This window comes from Bos grunniens, chromosome 27, assembly GCF_055505025.1.
Source record: "Bos grunniens cultivar Pamir isolate PY7600 chromosome 27, Bosgru_T2T1.0, whole genome shotgun sequence".
NCBI classification, from domain to species: domain Eukaryota; kingdom Metazoa; phylum Chordata; class Mammalia; order Artiodactyla; family Bovidae; genus Bos; species Bos grunniens.
In genome coordinates this window covers 33,231,551-33,256,519 of record NC_141191.1, presented here as the reverse complement: position 1 = coordinate 33,256,519, position 24,969 = coordinate 33,231,551, and the positions used below count along the sequence as shown (strand labels likewise).

The 24,969-nt window shown below is 40.2% G+C and overlaps 1 long non-coding RNA gene across 1 annotated transcript; it reads left to right on the top strand.

The window, feature by feature from the left end:
* Positions 1–442: 442 nt before the first annotated feature.
* LOC147343748 (uncharacterized) lies at positions 443–22,759 on the top strand. Its single transcript, XR_015155968.1, has 3 exons — positions 443–1,158; positions 7,071–7,113; positions 19,348–22,759. It is a non-coding gene; the product is annotated as an uncharacterized LOC147343748 (long non-coding RNA).
* The last annotated feature ends 2,210 nt before the right edge of the window (positions 22,760–24,969 follow it).

The following is a 24,969-nucleotide window of genomic DNA, read 5'->3' as shown; positions in this document are numbered from 1 at the left end:
GACCATCCTTCCTATCTTGACATCCCTGACAATTTTCATATCACATGGTAAGTTTTACAGTCAAGGCATACACTTGGGCTTCAAGGCTTTTCTTCCAGGGTGGGAGGCCATCAAAAACTTTCTAAACTAAATCTTAAATAATATGTATGAAATAAGGACACAAAGAATGATAAGAGCAAAGTCTCAGAAAAAGAAAGCATCACAGTTAAGACACACAGGGAGTATGTAAGTCAGGTTTCCTTAGAGGATGCTATGACGAACAAACAGCAAAATCTCAACACAGGTTTTGTTTTACTCACATGAATGTTCAGTGCACTTGGCTACATCTTTCCTAGTTTTCTTCATTCCAAGCCCCAGGCTGGAAAAGCAACCGTCACATAAGACATACCTGTCGTAAGGGAGAAGTAAAGGAACAACTAGGCACATGACATAATGGCTCTTAAAGCTACTTGTGAAAATTACAGAATTCGTGTTCTCTCGTATTTCCTTGGCCATATTTCAAATAAGTAAAACATCGGTGTCTTGGTCACAAATATTTACTTTTTTCCCTTTGTATGCTAATTTCACTCACTCTCCCTCTTTTCCAGGGAGACAACCCTTCGCTTGAGTGTTGGAACCTAAAATTTCTTCTAACCAAAAACAGTAAACACACACAAAGGTGCTGCGATATCACTCTGCTGATTCCGTTAAGTCATATGGCACTGATGAGGGATTTTACAGATGTAACTAACACCCCTAATTAGTTGACTTCAAGTTAATTAAGAAGAAGATTATTCTGGGCGAGCCTGACTTTTCGAGTGAGCCATTAAACAAGGCTCTAAAGATCAGGTGAGGGAGAAGCCAGGGGAATGGTCTCTTGCTGGCCATTGAGAAGCCAGAAGCCTCGTGATGACTTTCCGATCAGCCAATGAGTGAGGCAGGAGGTGTGGCCATAGCCTAATTTAGCAGGTAAGGATCACCTTCATACAAAAAGGAGGACATGAATTCTACGAATCACCATAGTGCTAAGAAGAGGCCTCAAGCCGCCTGTAGGACGCGGGCCTTGACTGAGCCCTTGATTGTAGCCCTGTGGCATCCTGAGCAGAGGATGGGAGACCCAGACTCCATACCTGTGGAAACAGAGAAACATACGTTGTTTCACAGCAATAGAAAATATTGGTAATGTACCACATTTAGTATATTATGTTAAGAGGCTAAAGTGGTTTTCTAAACCTAATTTAAGATTCTATTTTTATTTGTTTTGAAAAATATTTATGTGGCATGCAGGATCTTTAGTTGTGGCACGATAACTCTTGTTTGCAGCATGCAAAATCTGTTAGTAGTTCTGGAGCCTGAGATCTAACTTGGCCCCCTGCATTGGGAGTGTGGAGTCTTAGTCACCGGACCACCAGGAAAGTCCTCTAAGGTTCTTTTTTTTTTTAAGTTTTCAAATATTTCTTTTGCCTTAAGCTTGTATTCACAAACACTAAATGCTTTCTAAGTTAAGACTCTAGGGTGCCAGAAGCAAGCTGTTTTGTAGATGGCTATAGAGCAATGGAACTCATCTCGGTCATAATTCTCATCATTTCTCCTCTTGAGCCAGCGTGTCTGCTGTGGAGAAACAAAGGGAGCAGGTGTGTCCAGTCAGAGGGACTGGATTTGCTGACAACCAGCCCTTCAGGACCCACTCCAGTACTCTTGCCTGGAAAATCCCATGGATGGAGGAGCCTGGTAGGCTGCAGTCCATGGGGTCGCTAAGAGTCGGACAGGACTGAGCGACTTCACTTTCACTTTTCACTTTCATGCATTGGAGAAGGAAATGGCAACCCACTCCAGTGTTCTTTGCCTGGAGAATCCCACGGACGGAGGAGCCTGATGGGCTGCCATCTATGGGGTCACACAGAGTCGGACACGACTGAAGTGACTTAGCAGCAGCAGCAGCAGCAGCCCTTCAGGAAAGGAAGCTGGGCAAGGAGGGGGTGGGGTAAAAGACTAAGTGAAGTTTGTTGAGGATGCTGAAAATGAGAAGAAAGGGAAACAAAGGAAGGAGAGGAGAGAGTAAGCTTCATGGTTGCTTGATGGCTTCATGATGGGTTCATGATGGCTTCTGCCATTTACCCTCTTCGAACCAGCATGGGAGAGCCTGCCTAGGAGCAGGCTGTGACCCTGCAATGTCCTTCATAGTGAGTCTTGCCCCAGAAAAATGATTCACAGTAACATTCAGCCATTTTGGGACATCCAATAGGCCTGTCTAAAACCTTCTATTTTCTGTCGTGTCTATGGGCTCCATTGCAAGTGAGCAGGAAAAGGCTTAAAATCTGTTGGCTACAACAAAAATTAATGGCCATGCAGGAGGAAAGCATTAATGGTGAAATGGAAAGAAGTGTAAAAACGTTTAGTAATGTATGAATTCCCATCACTTCTACTTACATAAAACACATTTAACATTTCAGTTCTGTTCTAAAGGCTCACATTAGAGCCAGAATACAAAACTTTATGAAATTGCTAAGTGTTTCAGACTAAATGATGAGTAATACTTTGGGACATGGTGAAAGATTTGTTAAACACACCACGGAGCAGTTTAAAGTGTGCGATGATTCAATAAGGTACAGGAGATACGGTGGGAGCCTTAGATTTATTATTTATGGAATCACTCGAGCTGTGGCTATGCAGTGATTTTTCGATGGTAGGTATATATTCTTGACTGCTATGGCTCATGGTTATGGATAGAGGGAAGGTGGAGCTGATTATCAATTTAAGATGGAGAAAAATATCTGTACTGAACTCAAAATGATCTACCTGAAAAAAGACAGATATCAGGACAATGGCCAGTATGAACTTTTCACCAGTATATAATTTGAGAGTAATTTGTATATTTAAGATACTACCTTTAAAACACAATCCATTCATTAATTCAAAAAAAGTTTTATAAGTACATATACATCCTTTATTCACAGTAATCTAGACACATCTTTCATTCAGCCAAAGAGATACATTAATCTCTTTCTTTCTCCATGTATAAAGCTATTTGACTAATTACAGTATATAATGGTTTTGTCAAAAGACCTTTACCTATGTGAGAATTCAATTAGGTAGGATACGCAGAATTAATCACTAATACTTTTACAGTCTGCAGCCATCTCCTTAGCAAGAATAGTCAGAAAGGGAATGTAGTTGGCCAGTAAGTTAAAGATACTTCTGTTATTTGTCTGCAGTATATAAAATGAGGGAGCTCGTTGTGTATAAATATATGTTTTGGACTGAACAAAAATAGATTTCAGACTCCATACTTTATAAAGCTCCATCAAATATTTTAAACCTAACTAGATAAGTAGTTGAAAAATTAGTAAAATTGATATTCCCTTATGCCAGAATAGAGAAAAATTATAATCAGTAACAGTCTGATGTTAGTCACTCAGTAATGTCCAGGGCTTTGTGATCCCATGGACAGTAGCCCATCAGCCTCCTCTGTCCATGGGATTTCCCAGGCAAGAATACTGGAGTGAGTTGCCATTTCCTTCTTCAGGGAATCTTCCCAACCAAGGGATCGAACCAGGGTCTCCTGCAATGCAAGCAGATTCTTTCCCATCTGAGCCACCAGGGAGGCCCTAAGAGTCTGGTAAGAACCATGAACAAATATCTGAGGAAATTATACCAAGACTGAAAGAGGCCATAAGTTAATTGTGGAGGTGACCCAGGGAGTGCCGGTCCTGCCTCTGAGACCACCGATTCTCAAACACGCAGAGGGGAAAGGGCATCTTTATCACCCTCAGCAATAAGGCATTTGAAAACTTTCAAGCCAGAGAATACATTTTCCTTACACTCTATCTAAATTCATATATATTGTGTACTATCTCATGTACAACTTCTCAATCTACCTTTACAATATTTTGTCATAAAAAATAAGATGATTTTTAAAAAACTTTTCAGCTCCCAACTCCCTCAGAATAAAAAAAAAAAGAAGAAAAAAAAATCCCAATCTTTTTAGACTTCAGGCTTTTCTAGGAACTATTATTTTCCCTACCATCTAATCAGCGCTCTTGTTTTCGCCTCTGGACTCCATCCAATTTCCAGACATTAAATTGGTGCAATGTTCTGCTAAGGTCTTGGCCAACTTTGAATAGGATCTCAGTTTCCGTGTCTTATTAAAACTTCAGAGTCATTGACAATGAGTCCTTCTCATGCTCAAGGTCAGTATAGCCTGGCTTAGCCCTCTTCAAACCTGAATACTGCAAGTGAGAACTTTGTCTATGATCACTGACTAAGGAAGTTGCTATGTATTCTTAGAGAAACTCAAGCTCTCTAGGTATCACTGACATTGTTAGCTCATCGGCAAAGGACTTTAAGTAGTGTTTATTTATAGACTCTTCTTCAATGAAGTGACATGAGGCTCCCAAATGCTGTTCAAATCACTGCATGATGAACTGCAGGTTAGATGATCTTTTGGCACTTATGATATTAACTCCCAAGAATCACTTTAGACATGTGTATCTTCTTTCTCAAAACTGTGGATAAATCAAATAATGGTTGTTTGACTTCACAGGATTTAGAGCTGATCCACAATAGGATTCTGTGCCTTGTCGATATAGTCATCAGCTGAAATTTTCTCTGGTAAAATAGTTAAACTGCCCCAAAATAACCTTCACGGGAATATACATTCACAGCCACAGGGGGAAAAGAGATCTCAATTGTAGGACCTTCTACATTTGTTTTTACTTTTCCCTAATGGTCATCTGCATGCATTGCATATTGCTGGAATTTTTTTTTTTTTAATCACAAGATGTTTACATTTCTTTTAAGATGTTCTGACAATAGATCTGGAAAGAATCCTTGATTCAAATGTTGTACAAGTATTAAATGTTTTAAAGGGGTGTTTACAGATGGGATTTGCATCTGAGCTGTTATCCCCAAACAAGTTCTCAGCTGCAAGAGGCCACTTAAGTGCAGCTAATTCATTAGAACAAGAGCTTGAGTTAAATACATTAGCGATGAACTGTTCATCTGTAATAAGGCTGACTCATGCTGGTAATTTCTTGCATGGTGATTATTCAACATGTGCTCTAGAATCCTGGCTGAAGGAGAGGGAAACAGTGAGAAATACAGCTTGTCTTTTAGTATCTGGGTTTGAGAATGTTCCCTCCATGGCGCTAACCTACTTTGAGCATGGCTGTGCTACACATTATAGGCAGGCCATGGTTAGAACAGGCTAAGCTCACTTCCCATAACATCAGGCCACTCAGGGAAGGCCGGAGATGCAGAAGTTTAAAGAACAATATGAAAGGATGGGTGAAGTCATTTTTAAAGCCTCAGGCCATCAATGCTGGGCTTTAGAATTATCTCTTGACCACAAAGGGAGCCCTTCTTAGGGCTGGTGACTCACCAGCAGCCCCTTGTTCCTTGAGCAAATGAATTAATTTGGCAGTTGCTCTTCCTGTCCCCAGACCAGACATTGCTCTAATTGCCTATTTCCTCCTTCCCAGCTTGGAATGAAATACCTCCCCATCACTTCCCGTATGAAATCAAAGCATGTGTCAGCATCTTGAGGCCTGGAACAAATGTTCCCACTTGTCCTGCCTGCCCGCCTCCCACAAGCCTTCCACCCTGGTCGAAGGATTCAGGCCTTTATCCCCCTATCTCATGTCTTCTCTAGAGACAGAATTTCCAGGGTCAGGCCTCCAAGTTTCATTGTTTTTTGTTTAGGTACTGCATCTGTAAGAGGCAAACTTCTTGGGTAGAGTGTGAAAAATTGAGATTGGGATTGACACATATATACTATGGATACTATGCATAAAACAGACAGTTATGGGAACACACTGCAAGCACAGGCAGCTCTACATAATGCATGGTGGTGTCCTCAATGGAAGGGAAATCCAAAAGGCAGGAGATCTGTGTATATGTATGACTGATTCATTTGGCTACACAGTAAAAGCCAACACAACGCTTTAAAGCAACTGTACTGTAAATACATTAATAAAAATAAAGTCGGAAAAAACCCTCAAGCTTCTAAAGTAATCATCTATAACCTCAACATTTTGTTTTAAAAATAATTTTTTAAAAAGCCCTGTGATTATACCTGTAAAATCAGTGCTTTCTTTGCTAGTGGATTCATACTGCTCTCTAAATCTCTCTCCAGTCCTAATCAGACTTTTAGAAATATATGTATTATAGGATCCCTATAATCAGTTGGCAAATATTGCACTACCCAAAGTTAATCTCTAGTTTAAAGAAAATCCTATCAGTTCTCCTAAAGTTTGCCTTTAAGAAAACACTATGTAAGATATATTCAAGAATACTTCTTAATATTCTTGAATATTAAGGACTTGAACAGAATAACCAAAATAAATTAAAACATGGTTAGAAGGAATCAGTGTTCTCTTGTGGAATGTAGTCAAGACTAAGTATCGAAATGTGATCTGGGACCCATGTTAAAAATATATACACTGAAGCTCTACTTCCTAACCTACAAAAGCGTGATTTTGGGGGGCTAACACCTGGGAATCTTTGTTTTTTTAAGCCCTTCAGTTAAGGAGGAAAAGGAAATGGCAACCCACTTCAGTACTCTTGCCTGGAAAATCCCATGAATGGAGGAGCCTGGTAGGCTATAGTTCATGGGGTCGCAAAGGGTCAGACACATCTGAGCGACTTCACTTTCACTTTCAGTTAACCATTTTATTTGTTCCCTTCTCTTAGGATATAGATTGTTTTTGTCTCTTTTGTTCACTGCTAAATCTGAAGTGTCCTGACCCACAGTAACTGACATACATTGGTTGTTCAGTATTTATTAGCCAGGTTTGGAAACTACTGGATTGGTGGATGAAACTCTGAAGCCAGAGAGTGCTTGATTTGAATCCCAGTTCTGACAACGATTACCTGTGTGATCGTGGGCTAGTCTTCAACATTTTGAGGTTCAAGGTCCTCATTTTAAAATGGGAATCATAAATCCTAAGATAAATATTTGTTGACTCAGGGAGTGAAACTCCCAGGTCAGTATAAAGACTGGGAACAGTATGTATTACAGACAATGCCAGTCTCCTCTCTCCATGGGATTTCCCAGGCAAGGATACTGGAGTGGGCTGTCATTTCTTCTCTAGGGGAACGTTCCAACCCAGGGACTGGCTTCGCATCTCTTGCTTGGTGAGTGGATTCTTTACCACTGAGCCACCTGGGAAGCTTGAAGAGGTTAACAGCTGGCCCTAAAAACTCAGACTGCTGTGTCTGGTAATGGTCCTCTAAAGCAGCAATCCCCATCTCTTTTGGCACTTGGGATCAGTTTCATGGGAGACATTTTTTTTTTCCTGAACCAAGGGTTGAGGGGATGATTTCAGGGTGATTAAAGTGCATTACACTTATTGGGCAATTTATTTCAATTATTGTCCCATCAGCTCTACCTCAGATCATCAGGCATTCGATCCCAGAGGCTGGGAGACCCCTAATGTAAAGAATCAAATAATCAGGCTCTCTCTAGTGGAAGGAATGTAGTGTAAAGTCAAACCAGAAGTAAAAAAAAGGAGGGTAACCAGTCTCACTGGTGGTGCAATAGGGTCTCATAGAGACTCAGAATTTTCAGACATCCCTGGCGCCCCAGGATCCCCACAGAGTCTAACAATCCATTTTTGCCCAATTCCATGCTCTGCTCTGCTTTCACTCTGGGGTGTCCAAGTGCTTGTCTAAAGAATCCAGCATTCCTCTTTCCACTCTTTCCGAATCTGTGCCTTTCTTTTAGCATATTACCATCTTCCCACATGTCTCGGATGCAACTGATAAAATTTGATCTTCTCTTAGAAAATACTATCATTGTCTAGATAGACCAGCCCTACTGAGTAGACCGTTCAGATGATCTCTTGTGGCAGAATTTCAACCCAGCACATAACCCTTGGTGGTCAGCGTGGCAGAGTCAAGTGGCTCAAAGTTAAACAACATCTGTGGGAGCAGTTCCCTTCGGTCATTTTGCCAAGGAGATCTGAGGTGGTCGTTTTGCTCTCACGGCTCAGAGATTGTATTAAACAGCTGTCTATGCAACTCCGAGTGCCTGTCAGCCTACTGGTCCCTTTAGGACAGTTTCTAGTGAGGAAATACATTTTATATCCTTATAAATAACCATTTATGGCAATCCTAAACTTTATGAACCTTACAAAGTAGTCATCTGGTAAGATATTTTAGATCATATCACACTATCCATTTATTAAGTTCTTAAACATAAAAAAAACCTCTTTCCCATCATAGTCATATTGTTGTACATGTATTAAGCTTGTGGATAACACACACTTAACTGGAATATTCAGAGGGAGATGATATACAGCCACCTGACTTGGTCAGTGCTCTGTAAGCAGAGGGTACAGAGGATATGAATTCTTTAGGGTATGTTGTCTCTCAGACTGTTCCAGCCTCACCCTTCAGGAACAAACTTTTAGCAGCTTCCTAGGAAAGAAGGTACTTTGGCCACTTCATGCGAAGAGTTGACTCATTGGAAAAGACTATGATGCTGGGAGGGATTGGGGGCAGGAGGAGAAGGGGACAACAGAGGATGAGATGGCTGGATGGCATCACTGACTCGATGGACGTGAGTCTGGGTGAACTCCGGGAGTTGGTGATGGACAGGGAGGCCTGGCGTGCTGCGATTCATGGGGTCGCAAAGAGTCAGCACCACTGAGCGACTGAACTGAACTGAACTGAGGAAAGAAGGGGCTGAAACCAAAAGCAGGGCAAGTAAAAGTAACATCCTTAGAGCCCAGGCTAGAAATTAAGTACACTAAAAAATTCTCTTTCATGGCTTTAGTGACAGACTATAACACAAGTGGGAAGGGAGAAACTTTCTCCTTCTCAGTGTGATGAGTACTGGAGCAAAATAGAATAATGACTATGACAGCAGCATATGGGGAATGGGAGAGAATGAGGCCTCCTGCAACCATGAGAGGAAAGCCAGATGAAAAAATAAGAAATGGTTTCATTCATGAGCCGTGTAATCCTGCCCTGTCCCCTCCCACACACTCACATCCCCCTAAAGCAGAATTCAGAGGTCAGGTTTCCAGGGATCCTTCTAGAGCATAATGAGTCTCATCTTGGTTATCTGTTGCTGTGTATTTGCCCTAAAACTTTGTGACATAAAACAGCAAACATTTATTATTCCACAGTTTCTGCGGATCGTGAATTTGAGTGGTTCTGGCTCAAGGTCTCTCATGAGGTGGAAATGGAAATGTCCCTTGGGGCTCCAGCCATCTGAAATCTTGACTAGAGCTGGGTGACCTGCTTCCAAGCTCACTCACTGATATTTGCCCGGAGGCCTCAGTTCTCACTTCATAAAGCTGCTTGAGCGTCCTTATGTATGGCAATTGCCTTTCCCCAGGCAAGCAATCCAAGAGAGAGAAAAAGGAGAAAGCCACAATGCCTTTTATATCCTCATCATCGAAGTCATGCTCTGTCACTCACACCTAACTCAATTCATTAGAAATGAGTCACTAGGTCCAGCCACACTCAAGGGGGAAGAGTATTGAGCTCTACATCTTAAAGAGAGGCATATTAAGAATCTATAGATGTGTTTTAAAACCACCACTCTTTGTACTGTGGCCATGACTTGTATATTATTTGTCCTACATGCAGAATACATTTACCAATCCCCTCCCAAGAACCCCAATGGAGTGTTATCTTAAAATCCAAGATGATGTCATAGAAATGAGATTGAGGCACAAAGGCAGGTTCACAGATGCCATGCTGTAAGTACAGATCTTTGCGTACAGTTCCTTTTGACTAGAGACCTGCAAACTAAACAAACAAGTTGTTACTCTCTCCCCTTGGGCTCAGCCATTCAGCTGTGTCTGATGCTCTGTGATCCCCATGAACTGTAGGTTCCTCTGTTCATGGGATTTTCCAGGCAAGAATACTGGAGCGGGTTGCCGTTTCCTACTCCAGGGGATCTTCCCAACCCAGGGATCAAACCCACATCTCTTGTCATTTCCTGAATGGGCAGGTGGACTCTTTACGACTGCACCACCCTTTGCCCTATACTCAATTGTGGGATAGACACAGGATAACCCCTAGAGATATGGAAGATACCCAGGAGTCACTGGTCCATACCATTCTGAAATCCAGTCTAACAGAGGTTAGCAATTTCTTGATTTGGACTCAAAGCCTGGGAATAATTCTCCATGGTTCTTGGCCCCAGGAGTCATAGGGAAGTATTGTTTTTGCCGTCTAAGTCGTCTTTCCTTTTTAATAAAAGACAACATGTGTTTGTAGCTGAGTAGCTTTCTAAGTCTGATTCCTGTCAGTTGAATTAGGAGGTGGGGAGGTGTTCCAAGATCTCTCTTCATTTAGCACTATCTCTGTCACAGTCTAAGCTGACAGTGTTTCTGCTGATGTAATTCTTTAAAATTTGTGGGTCTCCTGTGAATGTTTAGGGCTCCAATTCGTTAGATAAATCTACACCTACAAATTGATATAAACTCTTCTCTATCTAGGGCTTCTGCTGAGGGACAAAGCCCTTAAGGTTCTTAGAAGTCATATTATTTGATTGAGGGGAGTTATGAGATATACGGGTCTGCAGGGGCCCCTTTTTTTCTGACTAAACGGTATTCTGAGGCAGCACCACTGATCCTCCTGAAATCTTAATAAGAGATTTTATAGCCACATCCTCAGCTTCAACATCAGACCTGGCAGAGTTCTTGGTTTCATATTCGTGCAGAAGCTATTTCTTCATTTTAGAATCTTTCACCATCTGGAGAGGCTAGGAAGTTTTTAAGCCAAAACCCTAGCTTCTTTGGTTTGGCAGACCCTGCATAAAATTTATGTCTCTCCTCTCACGTTTTACTCTAAGTAGAAAGAAAGCAAATAACACCTTCAATATTCCCTCTAGAAATTACTTTTGCTTGTTCACTCAATTCATTAAGTCATTTTCTACTTTCCGTGTTATTGTTGGTAACAGTGTCGCTAACCTCTCTGACACTACTTAACAAGGATCCCTTCCTTTCTGTTTCCAAAAAGATAGTTCTTGCTTTCCTTTGAGCCTCTTTGACAGTCTCAACTTCTACAACTGTCTGTTTAAGGTACATAAGCTTTCATGAACATTCTCTTCAAAGTTTTTTCTAGCTTCTGGACTTAGTTGCAAAGTGACTTCACATTTTGGGGCATTTATGATTGCAGCTCACTTCCAGGTACTAAAATCTGTGTTTGTTATCTATTTCAACATAACATGTTATCCCAAATCTTAATAAACACTCATTATTTCACAGTTTCTGTGAATGGTAAATTCAAGAATGGAATTAGCTACATGATTCTCACTCACGGTATCTCACGAGATTGCAGTCAAGTCCAGGAGGAAGCCACAATATTTAACATCCTAACTGATATCACAGGCTTTCACTTCTGTCACATAGCCAAGAAACAAGTCATTAAGTGCAGCCCCCCACTCAAGAGGAAGGGTATTAAGCCACATATTTTGAAGGAGAATATATCAAAGAATTGCTCATCATATCTTTAAACCACCAGAAGCTGGAAACTGTTTTATAATTGATATTGAAACTATATTGTACCCCTAGGGAGACATGGCATAGGAAAATGATGACTATATTAACATAATCAGAATTTGCCAAGGCTTTCAGCTACCAGGAAGCTCTACATAACTGAATCTAATGAACAAATCTCAGTCTTTATCTTACTTAACCTTTCAGTGACCTTGGGCAGAGTGGATTGCTCTCCTTACTCCTTCAGTTTCTTCTTTGGGCTTGCAGGACGTAATACCCTCCTGCTTTTCTTCCTTCCTATATCTAGCTCCTTGCTTTCAACCTCATGTACCCCTTCCTCTTCATCTGTCCAACCTCATAACATTGGAGCCCTAGAGTTCTTGCTTTGTAGCTCTTTTTTTTTTTTTCTATTTTTCAATCCACTCCGCGCTTTGGAAACATGCAACTCCAAGTCTTGAAATACAACATGCAAACCCCTCAAGCAATTCCTCCTCAACTCTAGACTCATACACAACCCATCTGCATTCAATATCTGACAAGAATCATCTACTCAACTTGCGCTAAACGGAACATTGAATCTTCTACCTCAAATGTACTCTTTTCCCAATCTTCCCCATTTCATGGCAACTCTATCCTTCTGGTCGCTCAGAACTCGTTCTCATTCATATTCTCTCTCCCTCTCCTTCCCTCATTTCCTTCCTCCTTCTTCCTACATTCTTAATCTGTTGGCAAAATGTGGGTGTGCTGCAAGCCTGGCATGCTACAGTTCTTGGGGTCGCAAAGAGTCAGACACGACTTCGTGACTGAACAACAATAACAGCCTACAAACTATATTCAGAATTTGACCACTTTTTACAAACTTCATAGCTACTGCCGTGGTCCCAGCCACCCCTTGCTGTCTCCTAGGTCCTCGAAGCAGCTAACCACACAGCTGTGCTTTCCCTCCACTCCTGCCCTCTGAAGTCTGTTCTCAGCACATCATCCAGAGAAATATTGTCAAACAGAAACAAGTTCATGCCATTCTTGTATTTTAACCCTCCAATAACTCCTTATCTCATCTCACACAGAGTAAAAGCCAAACGCCTTAAAATGACCCCGGGAGCCTGCACCAGTCTGTCTCATCTGTTAGAGTTCTCCCTTTTGTCATTTTGCTTTGGCCACATCCCCTGCCAAATCTTGCTTCCACATGCCAGGCAGAGTTTTACACCAGAGCCTGACTCCCCTGCCTCAAAACTCTATGCTTAGATTTGCCATAGGATTTGCTCTCTCGCCGCCTTCAGATCTGATATCAATCTAAGTGAGACCTACCCTAACTGTGACTTCACAGTAGTCCCAAGTCATCTCTTCTGCTTCATTTTCTCCATAGCACTTATCTAACAAACCATTCATTTTACTTATTTTTGTGGAGTGTGAACTACAAGGGAAGTGATTTTTTTTATTGCTTTTTTCACTGTATTATTAGCTTTTGCCACATAGGCATCATTCCGTGTTTGTTTTTGTTTTTGTTTTACAAATAAATGAACTGTGCATTATTTTCTTCATCCTCATCTTCATGGAATTCTCCTATCTTATTGTCTCAGAGCATCTAAATCCTGAGTTAACTGCACTTCCCTGATCAAGACTCATCTCCTCCGGGAGCCTCCTCACTGATTGAAACTTCCATTGACCTTGCTCACTTTTACTTTCCTTGGCGCTCCTGGTCATAGCCCACATTACATCACTGTGTAGTTGTTTGTGAGTTCTATTTTTCTCCATCTTGCTCATATATTTGTGTCATTTCTGTGTAAATAGATCCTTGAGAACCCATATTCTTTACTCTTTTTGAATCATTCTTTTGCCCCTTTGTAATTATGCAACATGTACTTTATAAATCTCTGCTTCAGAAACAACTCTGAACCCAGATGACCTCCCTAACCCCGCACAGCTGATGGAAGATGCTACATCAGGACAACACAATGTTTTTGTAAAATGCACACAATCATTTTCAATTTATTCAGTAATAACTTCCAGGTAAAACCAGCTGAGCTTACACAAGCAACTCTGTTCTGATGCTCACATACTTATTACATTCTCTTTAGGAAATAGAATCCACTTTTCTACATGGACTGAAAATCCTTAGATGTTAAAAAAAATTTTTTTTAAAGCTCCACTGAGATTTAGCTTCTTGCCATGATGCTCTAAATTATTTCAGTGTTGTGTAAGGTGTTATAAAACACTGTGATTTATATGCTCCTGAGCAAGTGCCTCTTAAAATGTTCGCCAATTAGTTCATTTCAGAACCTGCTTCTGATATCCCTGAAGGTAACTGAGAAAAAATCCTTTCCTATGTACCCTGAGTATAAAACAATATCAAAATTAGTTGTGTCAGCTGAATATTGTCTTCAGAGCAGCTCTGAATGTTCTGGTATTTTGGAATGTTAGGTTCATCAAATGATTCTATGAAGAACTATGCACATAGATTTTCCTTCTGTGAATTTTACATAATCCTCTTTTTTAAAATGAATCTGCTTCTAATAGCATGACTCAGATTCTGCTTAGGATTGGAATAGATTGAAACGATCTTAATCAGCTCATCTTCATCTCTCTCACCTTACCTCTGATGCCATTATGGCTGCTCTAGTTGCAATCAATCTTCTTAGATTAATATACTCCTGCACACAAAACGTCTAAATACTGAGTTGTGAATGTTAGAGCTTGTGACTAACTCTTCTTGGAGTAAAAAAGTTAGTATATAAAACGAGAGCAAAAGATTTCTTGACTGCAATCATATGTTGAATTAGGACTGTCATTTAATCATCTGATTCTAATTCAGAGTTCATTAAACACTTTTATTGAGTTTATTCATAAATAAACTCAACTAGATATTTCTTTTTCCCGTAAAGAAATTAAAGAAACACATTAATATGTTACTTTATGTTGAAACATTTATTAATTTAGTGTTTTAAATAATTTGGGTTAATATATGAAGCAATATGAAAAATACTGAACCTATATATCACCTTAATTTTACTGAAAGTTCCTGGGGTTGACCATACATAGAGTTGGAATCTGTTACTACTATTTTTATCAAAGTCATTACTAAAGCACCATCTTAAAAGCTTACTGTTTTTTGGACGGGGGTTGTTTGTTTTGGGGGTGTTTTTTAATTGAAGTATAGTTGATTTACAATGTTGTGTTAATGCCTGCTATACAGCAAAATGATTCAGTTATACATATATATATATATATATCAGATCAGATCAGTCGCTCAGTCGTGTCCAACTCTTTGCAAGCCCATGAATCACAGTACACCAGGCCTCCCTGTCCATCACCAACCCCCGGAGTTCACTCAGACTCATGTCCATCAAGTCAGTGATGCCATCCAGCCATCTCATCCTCTGTCATCCCCTTCTCCTCCTGCCCCAAATTCCTCCCAGCATCAGAGTCTTTTCCAATGAGTCAACTCTTCGCATCAGGTGGCCAAAGTACTGGAGTTTCAGCTTCAGCATCATTCCTTCCAAAGAAATCCCAGGGCTGATCTCCTTCAGAATGGACTGGTTGGATCTCCTTGCAGTCCAAGGGACTCTCAAAAGTCTTCTCCAACACCACAGTTCAAAAGCATCAGTTCTTTGGCACTCAGCCTTCTTCACAGTCCAACTCTCCCATCCATACATGACCACAGGAAAAACCATAGCCTTGACTAGACGAACCTTTGTTGGCAAAATAATGTCTCTGCTTTTCAATATGCTATCTAGGTTGGTCATAACTTTCCTTCCAAGGAGTAAGCGTCTTTTAATTTCATGGCTGCAGTCACCATCTGTAGTGATTTTGGAGCCCAGAAAAATAAAGTCTGACACTGTTTCCACTGTTTCCCCATCTATTTCCCATGAAGTGGTGGGACCGGATGCCATGATCTTCGTTTTCTGAATGTTGAGCTTTAAGCCAATTTTTTCACTCTCCACTTTCACTTTCATCAAGAAGCTTTTTAGTTCCTCTTCACTTTCTGCCATAAGGGTGGTGTCATCTGCATGTCTGAGGTTATTGGTATTTCTCCCGGCAATCTTGATTCCAGCTTGTGTATCTTCCAGTCCTGCGTTTCTCATGATGTACTCTGCATATAAGTTAAATAAACAGGTGACAATATACAGCCTTGACGAACTCCTTTTCCTATTTGGAACCAGTCTGTTGTTCCATGTCCAGTTCTAACTGTTGCTTCCTGACCTGCATACAGATTTCTCAAGAGGCAGGTCAGGTGTTCTGGTATTCCCATGTCTTTCAGAATTTTCCACAGTTTATTGTGATCCACACAGTCAAAGGCTTTGGCATAATCAATAAAGCAGAAATAGATGTTTTTCTGGAACTCTCTTGCTTTTTCCATGATCCAGCGGATGTTGGCAATTTGATCTCTGGTTCCTGTGCCTTTTCTAAAACCAGCTTGAACATCTGGAAGTTCACGGTTCACATATTGCTGAAGTCTGGCTTGGAGAATTTTGAGCATTACTTTACTAGCGTGTGAGATGAGTGCAATTGTGTGGTAGTTCGAGCATTCTTTGGCATTGCCTTTCTTTAGGATTGGAATGAAAACTGACCTTTTCCAGTCCTGTGGCCACTGCTGAGTTTTCCAAATTTGCTGGCATATTGACTGCAGCACTTTCATAGCATCATCTTTCAGGATTTGAAAGAGCTCAACTGGAATTCCATCACCTCCACTAGCTTTGTTCATAGTGATGCTTTTTAAGGCACGCTTGACTTCGCATTCCAGGATGTCTGGCTCTAGGTCAGTGATCATACCATCGTGATTATCTGGGTCATGAAGATCTTTTTTGTACACTTCTTCTGGGTATTCTTGCCATCTCTTCTTAATATCTTCTGCTTCTGTTAGGTCCATACCATTTCTGTCCTTATATATATTCATTTAAAAATATTCTTTTCCATTAGAGTTTATCTCAGGACATTGAATATAGTTCCCTGTGCAGTACAGGAGCCCTTGTCTCCTGTGTCTCCTGCATTGCAGGTGGATTCTTTACCTGCCTGGCCATCAGGGAAGCCACTGTACATGACAGCTTACATCTACTAACCCCAAGCCCCACCCATCCCTCCCCCAACCTTCTTCCCCGTGGCAGCCACAAATCTGTGTCTGTGTGTCCATGAGTCTGTTTCTGTTTCTAGATAGGGTTATTTGTATCATATTTTAGATTCCACATGTAAGTAGTATTGGGGCTTCCCTGATGACTCAGATGGTGAAGAATCTGCCTGCAACTCGGGAGGCCCGGGTTCAGTTCCAGGCTCGGGAAGATCCCCTGGAGAATGGAATGGCTACCAACTCCAATATTCTTGCCTGGAGAAATCCTTGGATGGAGGAGCCTGGCAGGCTGCAGTCCATGGGGTCACCAAGAGTTGGACATGACTGAGTGATACACGCACTCATAAGTGGCATCATATAGTATGTGTCTTCCTCTTTCTGACCTACTTCACTTAGTGTGATACTTTCTAGTAGCATCCATGTTGTTGCAGAGGACACTATTTCATGCTTTTTGTGGCTGAGCAGTATTCCGTTGTTTGTATATACCACGTCTCCTTTATCCACCCATCTGTTGGTGGACATTTAGGTTCTTTCCATATCTTGGCTATTGGGAATAATGCTGTTATGAACATAGGGGTATATGTATCTTTCTGAAATATATTTTTGTCTGGGTATATGCTCAGGAGTGGGATTGCTGGATAGTATGGTAACTTTATTTTTAGTCTTCTGAGTAACCCCCATACTGTTTTATATAGTGAGTGCACCAGTTTACATTCCCACAAACAGTGCAGGAGGGCTCCCTTTTCTCCACACCCTCTCCAGCATCTGTTTTTTGTAGACTTTTTAATGATGGGCGTTCTGACTGGTGTAAAGTGGTACTTCATTGTAATTTGGATTGGCATTTCTCTAATAGTGAGCAATGTTGAGTATCTTTTCATGTGCCGATTGGTCATCTGTATTTCTTCTTTGGAGCAATGTTTGCTAGGTCTTCTGCCCATTTTTAATTTGGGTTGTTTGGTTTTTTTTCTTGTTGAGTTGTATAAGCTACTTGAATATTTTGGAAATTTAGCCCTTGTCAGTCACATCATTTGCAAATATTTTCTCCTATTCTGTAGGCTTTTCATTTTGTTTATGATTTCCTTTGTTGTGCAAAAGCCTCTAAGTTTTATTAGGTCCTATTTGTTTTTATTTTTATTTCTATAGCCTTGAAAGACTCACCTAACAAAACATTGGTACAAGTTATGTCAGAGAATGTTTTGCCTATGATTTCTTCTAGTTTTATGGTCTCATGTCTTATGTTTAAATCTTTAAGCCATGTTGAGTTTATTTTTGTGTATGATGTGAAAGTGTTAGTGGCTCTTATGTACAAATTTTTGCGACCCCTTGGACTGTAGCCTGCAAAGCTTCTCTGTCCCTGGAATTCTTCAGGCAAGATTACTGGAGAGGGTTGCCATTTCCTTCTCCAGCGGAGCTTCCTGACCCAGGGATCGAACCTGGGTCTCCTGTATTGCCAGCGGATTCTTTACCAGAGTGTGTTCTAACTTCATTGATTTACGTTGACTGTCCAACTTTCCCAACACCACTTGGTGAAGAGACTGTCCTTTTCCCATTGTATATTCTTTAAAGTCTAACTGTTAAGACAGGGATTTACCACATGTAGCTACACATGTCTCATACACATGTATACAATCTTAGAACTAAACAGACCTTAGAGATTGTCTAGTCCATGGGTTTATGGTGTTTATGCCACTCACCATACCTGAGAAGCACACTGACCATCAACAGAAACTCACCATGGTAGTGTATTAGTTGCCTATTGCCACTATGACAAATTACCACAAGTTCAGTGTCTTAAAATAGCACACACCTATTATATTACAGTTCATACATCAGAGCCTGAAATGAGTCTCTCAGAACTAAAAATCAAGATGTTGACAGTACTGCATTCCTCCTGGAGACTCCAGGGGGAGAATGTGTTCCTTCTTCCAGCTTCTAGAGGCTACCCAGCCTGCATTCCTGGGCTTCTAGTAACGACATCCATTGGGCCTCCCCTTTTTCTGCTCTGACACCCTTGCTTCCCTCTTGTAAAGACCCTAAGTTAAAAAAAAAAAAGACCCTAAGTTTACATCGGCTCACCTAGATAACCCAGGATAATCTGCCCATTTAAAAGTCCTAACCTTAATCGTATCTGTGAAGTCCCTTTTTCAACATTAGCTAACATTTCCAATCGTTTCAGGAATTAGGAATTAGATACTTTTTTAGGAAGGAAGAGATTATTCTGCCCGCTAACGATAATGTTCTCAAGTAAGAGAGGGGAGAGCCTGGTAGCACATGCTATTTGAAAAACGAGCAGTATTGCACTGTGGTTATGAACTCTGGTGCCAGATGACCTGACTTCAGGTCTCTGTCTTGCCACTCAGTAGATATCATATCTTAAGCAAATGAATGAAACTCTCTATTTTTTACTCTATAAAACCAAGTTGATAATAGTAAACATTTTATATTGTTTTTTTTTCAAACTAGATGAATTTACATATGTAAATGAACTTAGAAAAATTCCTGACACACAGTTAATATCCAATAAACATTTACTTTTATCATGTGCTCTCATGCTCTGAAAGGATTCATCCAATCCAAGCTTCTTTTACAAATAAAGAAATTAAGTCCCAAAGAACTTAACTGGTTTATGCAATGTAGCGGCATTAGATTTTAAAACTTGTCACATTAAGATCATTTTGTATTGTTGAAGCAGCATCTGATACATCTGTTTTCAGTGGTATCAGAATGTTAAAAATACCTACTTTCTTATTACTAATAATTCTTAATTAACCTGATGATAATATCAGTAACACACTTCACTTTGCTTTAGTAATGGAGTCCTATGAACATACCTCTCTCAATTTTTTGTAGCTTGCTACCGCTACTGCTGCTAAGTCACTTCAGTCATGTCCAACTCTGTGCGACCCCAGAGACAGCAGCCCACCAGGCTCCCCCATCCCTGGGATTCTCCAGGCAAGAATGCTGGAGTGGGTTGCCATTTCCTTCTCCAGTGCATGAAAACGAAAAGTGAAAGTCAAGTCGCTCAGTCGTGTCAGACTCTTCATGACCCCATGGACTGCAGCCTACCAGGCTCCTCTGTCCATGGGATTTTCCAGGCAAGTGTACTGGAGTGGGGTGCTATTGCCTTCTCCGTTTTGTAGCTTAATAGGGTTATATTACCTTCTGTAAAGGATAAGATATTTTGACAAACTCAAGAATTGAGAGACCCCAAGGCCTCGCATTTCACACGATGAGCTTGTCTTTGACTTTTCATATCTAGATACTAGTACGTGTGTGTGTGTGTGTGTGTGTGTGCTTAGTCGTTCAGTCATGTCCGACTCTTTGTGACCCCATAGACTATAGCTCACCAGGCTTCTCTGTCCATGGGGAGTTTCCAGGCAAGAATACTGGAGTGGGTTGCCATGCCCTCCTCCAGGGGATCTTCCCAAGTGAAGTGAAAGTCACTCAGTCGTGTCCGACTCTGTGACCCCATGGACTATACAGTCCATGGAATTCTTCAGGCCAGAATACTGGAGTGGGTAGCCTTTCTCTTCTCCAGGGAATCTTCCCAACCCAGGGATTGAACCCAGGTCTCCTGCATTTCTAGCAGACTCCTTACCATCTGAGCCACCAGAGAAGCCCCTAGATACTAGTACATATTGTTATTACATTTTGAGTAGAGGTTTAAAATCATGTAAATATTATTGTTATTAAAATATTTACATGATTTTAAACCTCTACTCAAAATGTCTCTGAAATGTACTTATAGTTTTGACATTATCAGTCTCTTAATTCTGCAACACAATTAGCCATTCACACATTAAACTTACTACTAGAATATCCAAATTAAATAATCATTCAAGATGATGAATTTTGATTATTTTCATTATGTAGAAATTTTCATTGGTTCTTAATTTTAAAATATGTTTGAGAATCCTTGCAATCTGGGATTAGAATTCTGAGAGTAAATGTGTTATCTTTCTTAGTTATGATCCTTCCACCTCTATCGGGCTTGAAATGAATTTTTTTTTAAATCTCTTGTACTGATATGTTAAGGATAAAGCACAATGAGGAAGCTATTTTATGTGAAGAATTACTAAGTCAAGGGCATGTTATTTTATCTTTTGGATGAAATAGAATTTTTCTACTAAATTTACAGTCTATCTTTTCCCCCCTTACCTAACAAATTGAATAGAGTCATGAAATTTAAGAGCTGGAAAGAAACAGAGATTATTTGGTCAAAAGCTTTCATTTTGTAGATGACGAAGAGTACAGGGGGTGGAAAGAAAATTGAGCAAGTTAATTTTAGGCATCTGAAAAAATTCAACACAATATTTTTTTTTTTTTTTGGGCTTTAAGCCCAAGACATTTCATTTGCTTGTGAATAAAACATTTTCATTCACTCTAAGCTCTCTCACTGCTCTATTCTCCTGAAGGAGTCAAATAAGTGTTAAATATCAGAAAGGCCTTGATGGTACCGTACCCTTTTCTAAGTGACTTGCACCGTTGCTTTGCTGCCAGCCGAAGCTGGCCTTGCACTGGCAACATATTTTCAGTGACTGTTCTACAAGAAATGTTTATATATTCCTAAATTACTGTGCTTATTCAGTTGTCAAGCATCAAGTTTGCAGTTTCATCCTTTTAATATTATTCTTTTTAGAAGAAAATCTGCTCTGAAAGAAAAAGTGTAAGCCTTTCCTAGAGTCTATAACCAACTCTGTTGTTTTTTTCTCCCCCTTGAGTGAACTTGATCAGTTACTAAAATGTTATGTTTGACTTTCCTTCTCCTTAAAATGAGGTCAGTAACACAAACAAAATGGGGTAATTGTAGATCGAAGGTAGGCTGCATATGTAACTGTTAGTTGCCATCTCTAGCAGTTCTAATGGCCAATTGGAAAGGACCCTGTTGCTGGGAAAGATTGAGGGCAGGAGGAGAAGGGGGCAACAGAGGATGAGATGGTTGGATGCTATCATCTACTCAATGGACATTAATGTGAGCAAACTCCAGGAGATAGTGAAGCACAAGGAAGCCTGACATGCTGCAGTCCATGGGGTCTCAAAGAGTCAGATATAACTGAGCGACTGAACAACAACAAGATATATTTACTGTGGAATGAACCTTCTCCATAAACCCGCTGCCCAACCTAGACAGCATATTAAAAATCAGAGACATTACTTTGCCAACAAAGGTCCGTCTAGTCAAAGCTATGGTTTTTCCAGTAGTCATGTATGGATGTGAGAGTTGGACTATAAAGAAAGCTGAGCACCAAAGAATTGATGCTTTTGAACTGTGGTGTTGGAGAAGACTCTTGAGAGTCCCTTGGACTGCAAGGAGAGCCAACCAGTCCATCCTAAAGGAAATCAGTCCTGAAAATTCATTGGAAGGACAGATGCTGAAGCTGAAACTCCAGTACTTTGGCCACCTGATGCAAAGAGCTGACTCATTTGAAAAGACCCTGATGCTGAGAAAGATTGAAGGGGGGAGGAGAAGGGGACGACAGAGGATGAGATGGTTGGATGGCATCACCAATGCAATGGACATGAGTTTGAGTAAACTCCAGGAGTTGGTGATGGACAGGGAAGCCTGACATGCTGCAGTCCATGGCGTCACAAAGAGTTGGATACGATTGAGCCACTCAACTGAACTGAACAGTCCCCCATCCAGTGTTCCTGCCTTACTGAGTACCTGTGCTCTCCTGACACTCCAGGAAGTGACTGGCTGTGAAATCACAGAATTTAATAGTCCTTTCACTCTTTTTGTCCCTTTCTAATTTTATTGTAACTTTTATTGAAGTATAGTTGGTTATTTCTGTCCTTCTTTGTCAGGTCTTCGCACACTTGTCAGTTTCAGTGAGGCTTTACTTGACATCTGTTATAACTGTTGTATTAATTCCCACCCCCTGAACATGCGTCCACCTGAGTCCTTTCTTTTGCTCCACAGTGTCTCACTATCTAGCGCACTACGTGTGCGGACTCGTTTTGCTCCTTGTTTCCTCCCGTGAGAACACACAAGCACCAATGGGGATGTTTGTTGTCGGTTTGTTCACTCTCGTATTCCAGAAATTAACATAGTGCTTGGTATATAACTGCTATTCCATTATACTGTGATTATGGGCACATTTTTAAAAAAACTGTGACCCACCAGAGACTATAAAGTTTACATATGCTGTCTTGCTTCTTCCTGAACCATGATTTTCCTCATTCAGCATTCCTTCAATATATGCTTCTGAGTGCCTTCTATGTTCTATGCATGCTCTTTGACAGATAACCCCACACCGATTGCAGAATAATTATAAACTGAGCCAAGTGTTTTGTAGGAAAGAAGTTAGAGAACACTTAACAAAGAAACCAGACATAACTTGAGGTAGAGAAAACTTAATTAAAGAAATGTCATTTGAACTGAGATCAGGATGAGTATGGAGAAGGATTTTCAGATGCAGGAAACAGTACATGCAAAGGTCCCGAAATGGGAAGAACACAGAATTAAAAGGAGCCCTTGGTAGTTCAACTGTAACACAGATAGTGAAATGAAGAATGTGTAAGAAGAGCCCAGAGAGGTTTGCAGGGGCCATTCAGACCGTTTGAAGGGTTTGGCTATTTTTTAGCTTAAGAGCAATGGAGAAGCCACTAAAGACATTTCAGCATGAGAATGCCCTCACCAGGTTTGTGTTTTTAGAAAATCTGAATATGATAAAGGATGAAAGGTGAGCTAGAAAGGATACAGAGAGACTATTGTAAGAGTTAGGGTCTCCATATGGGAATTTCTCTGGACATGTGTTTTTTTCTGAATCCCAAGAATAATCAGTCAAGAGTTCAGAAAAACAGGAAAAAGTAACATAATCCTACTGATAGAATTAAAGCTCCATGATCCACCTATGGACTGCTCAGTTGAAGAAATGCACTGACATCAAGTGATAAAGCCAGCGCAGGAAATGTTGACACGGACAGGCAAGAGTAGGAGCTGAGACAGGAAGACAGGAGAGAAGTGGTCAAGACCTAATCCACCGTTCTTGGCTTGTAGCTCTTGTCACATTGCAAACATGTATCTGTGGCCCTGTATGCTGAGAAGAGGGAGTTGTTCTGACAAATAAGAACAGTTAATACATTTATTCATATAGTATACTTCATGCAAATCCTATGTTTGATGTTCTGAAAAAATAACACGTTTTTGATGCAAAATCCTTAACTTGGCAATTTTGACACATGATTCCAAGCAGTAGTATTAAGCTTACTAGGAGGTCTAAAGTCATGTTATTTTAACACTTTGCAATAAATTATTCACTAGTGTTTTCTAGTGTTTGAAGTTTACTGTGGGTTACAGTTCAATGTAAGCACTTTAACAGAGCCTATGTAAAGAGAAAAGGATATTGTTGTAGGTACTTCAGGACAAAATTAGAAACTAATCTAAAATCTGAACTAGCAAAAACAATATGGATTTCATGACAAAACCAAAACTGGAGCAAGCAACAGAATGTTGATTAAAGAGAATTAGGTCATATAACGGAGAAGGCAATGGCACCCCACTCTAGTCCTCTTGCCTGGAAAATCCCATGGAGGGAGGAGCCTGGTAGGCTGCAGCCCATGGGATCGCTAAGAGCCAGACACGACTTCACTTTCACTTTCACTTTTCGCTTTTCACTTTCATGCACTGGAGAAGGAAATGGCAACCCACTCCAGTGTTCTTGCCTGGAGAATCCCAGGGACGGGGGAACCTGGTGGGCTGCCGTCTATGGGGTAGCACAGAGTCAGACAAGACTGAAGCAACTTAGCAGCAGCAGCAGCAGTACCTCAATACCCACCTTAAAATTCTTCTGAGCAAACTCTTAAAAGTTTGACTACCAGTGAACAATGTAAGAAAATTGTCTACATCTGCAGTATTTGTCACGAGGCAAATATCTAGGCTAGTAGGGCAGTTAATGCTTTTGTTACTTTTAAATTTCACTTTAAGAATAACTTAATTATTTCATATTTCAACTTCTAACTGATTTTTATTTGGCATTTAATTTGTAACAATAGTCCCTTTATTTAATGTTTTCTGTTACTAAATGTCTTTTATCAAACAGAGATCAATTTTATATATTATTGAAATATAGGATCTTGTCACAATATATTGTGACATTTATAAAAATGATAAAGCCGGCATTTATTATTACTTTTTGTAGGAAATCTCTGAAACTTTTAAAACAATCTGATCAAAGAACAATGATGCATGCTTTATTATAACCATTCATTACTTTTAAGTAGATGCAAATGTTATTAAAATATATCATTACAACCTCCTTACCAAAAAAACACATAAATTGGTATGAAAAATAAAGAATAATTTTTGACTTCAAGATTTCCAAAGAATTCCCAAGAATTCTGATTTCTCATTCCAAATCCTGAAGTTTAATATCAGTCACAAATTTTAAAACACTAGCAAAAGTACAAGAAAGTGAAGGCAGTATCTTGAACTGTAGTCATAGCAATGGAGAGGGAGAAGAAATAGACAAA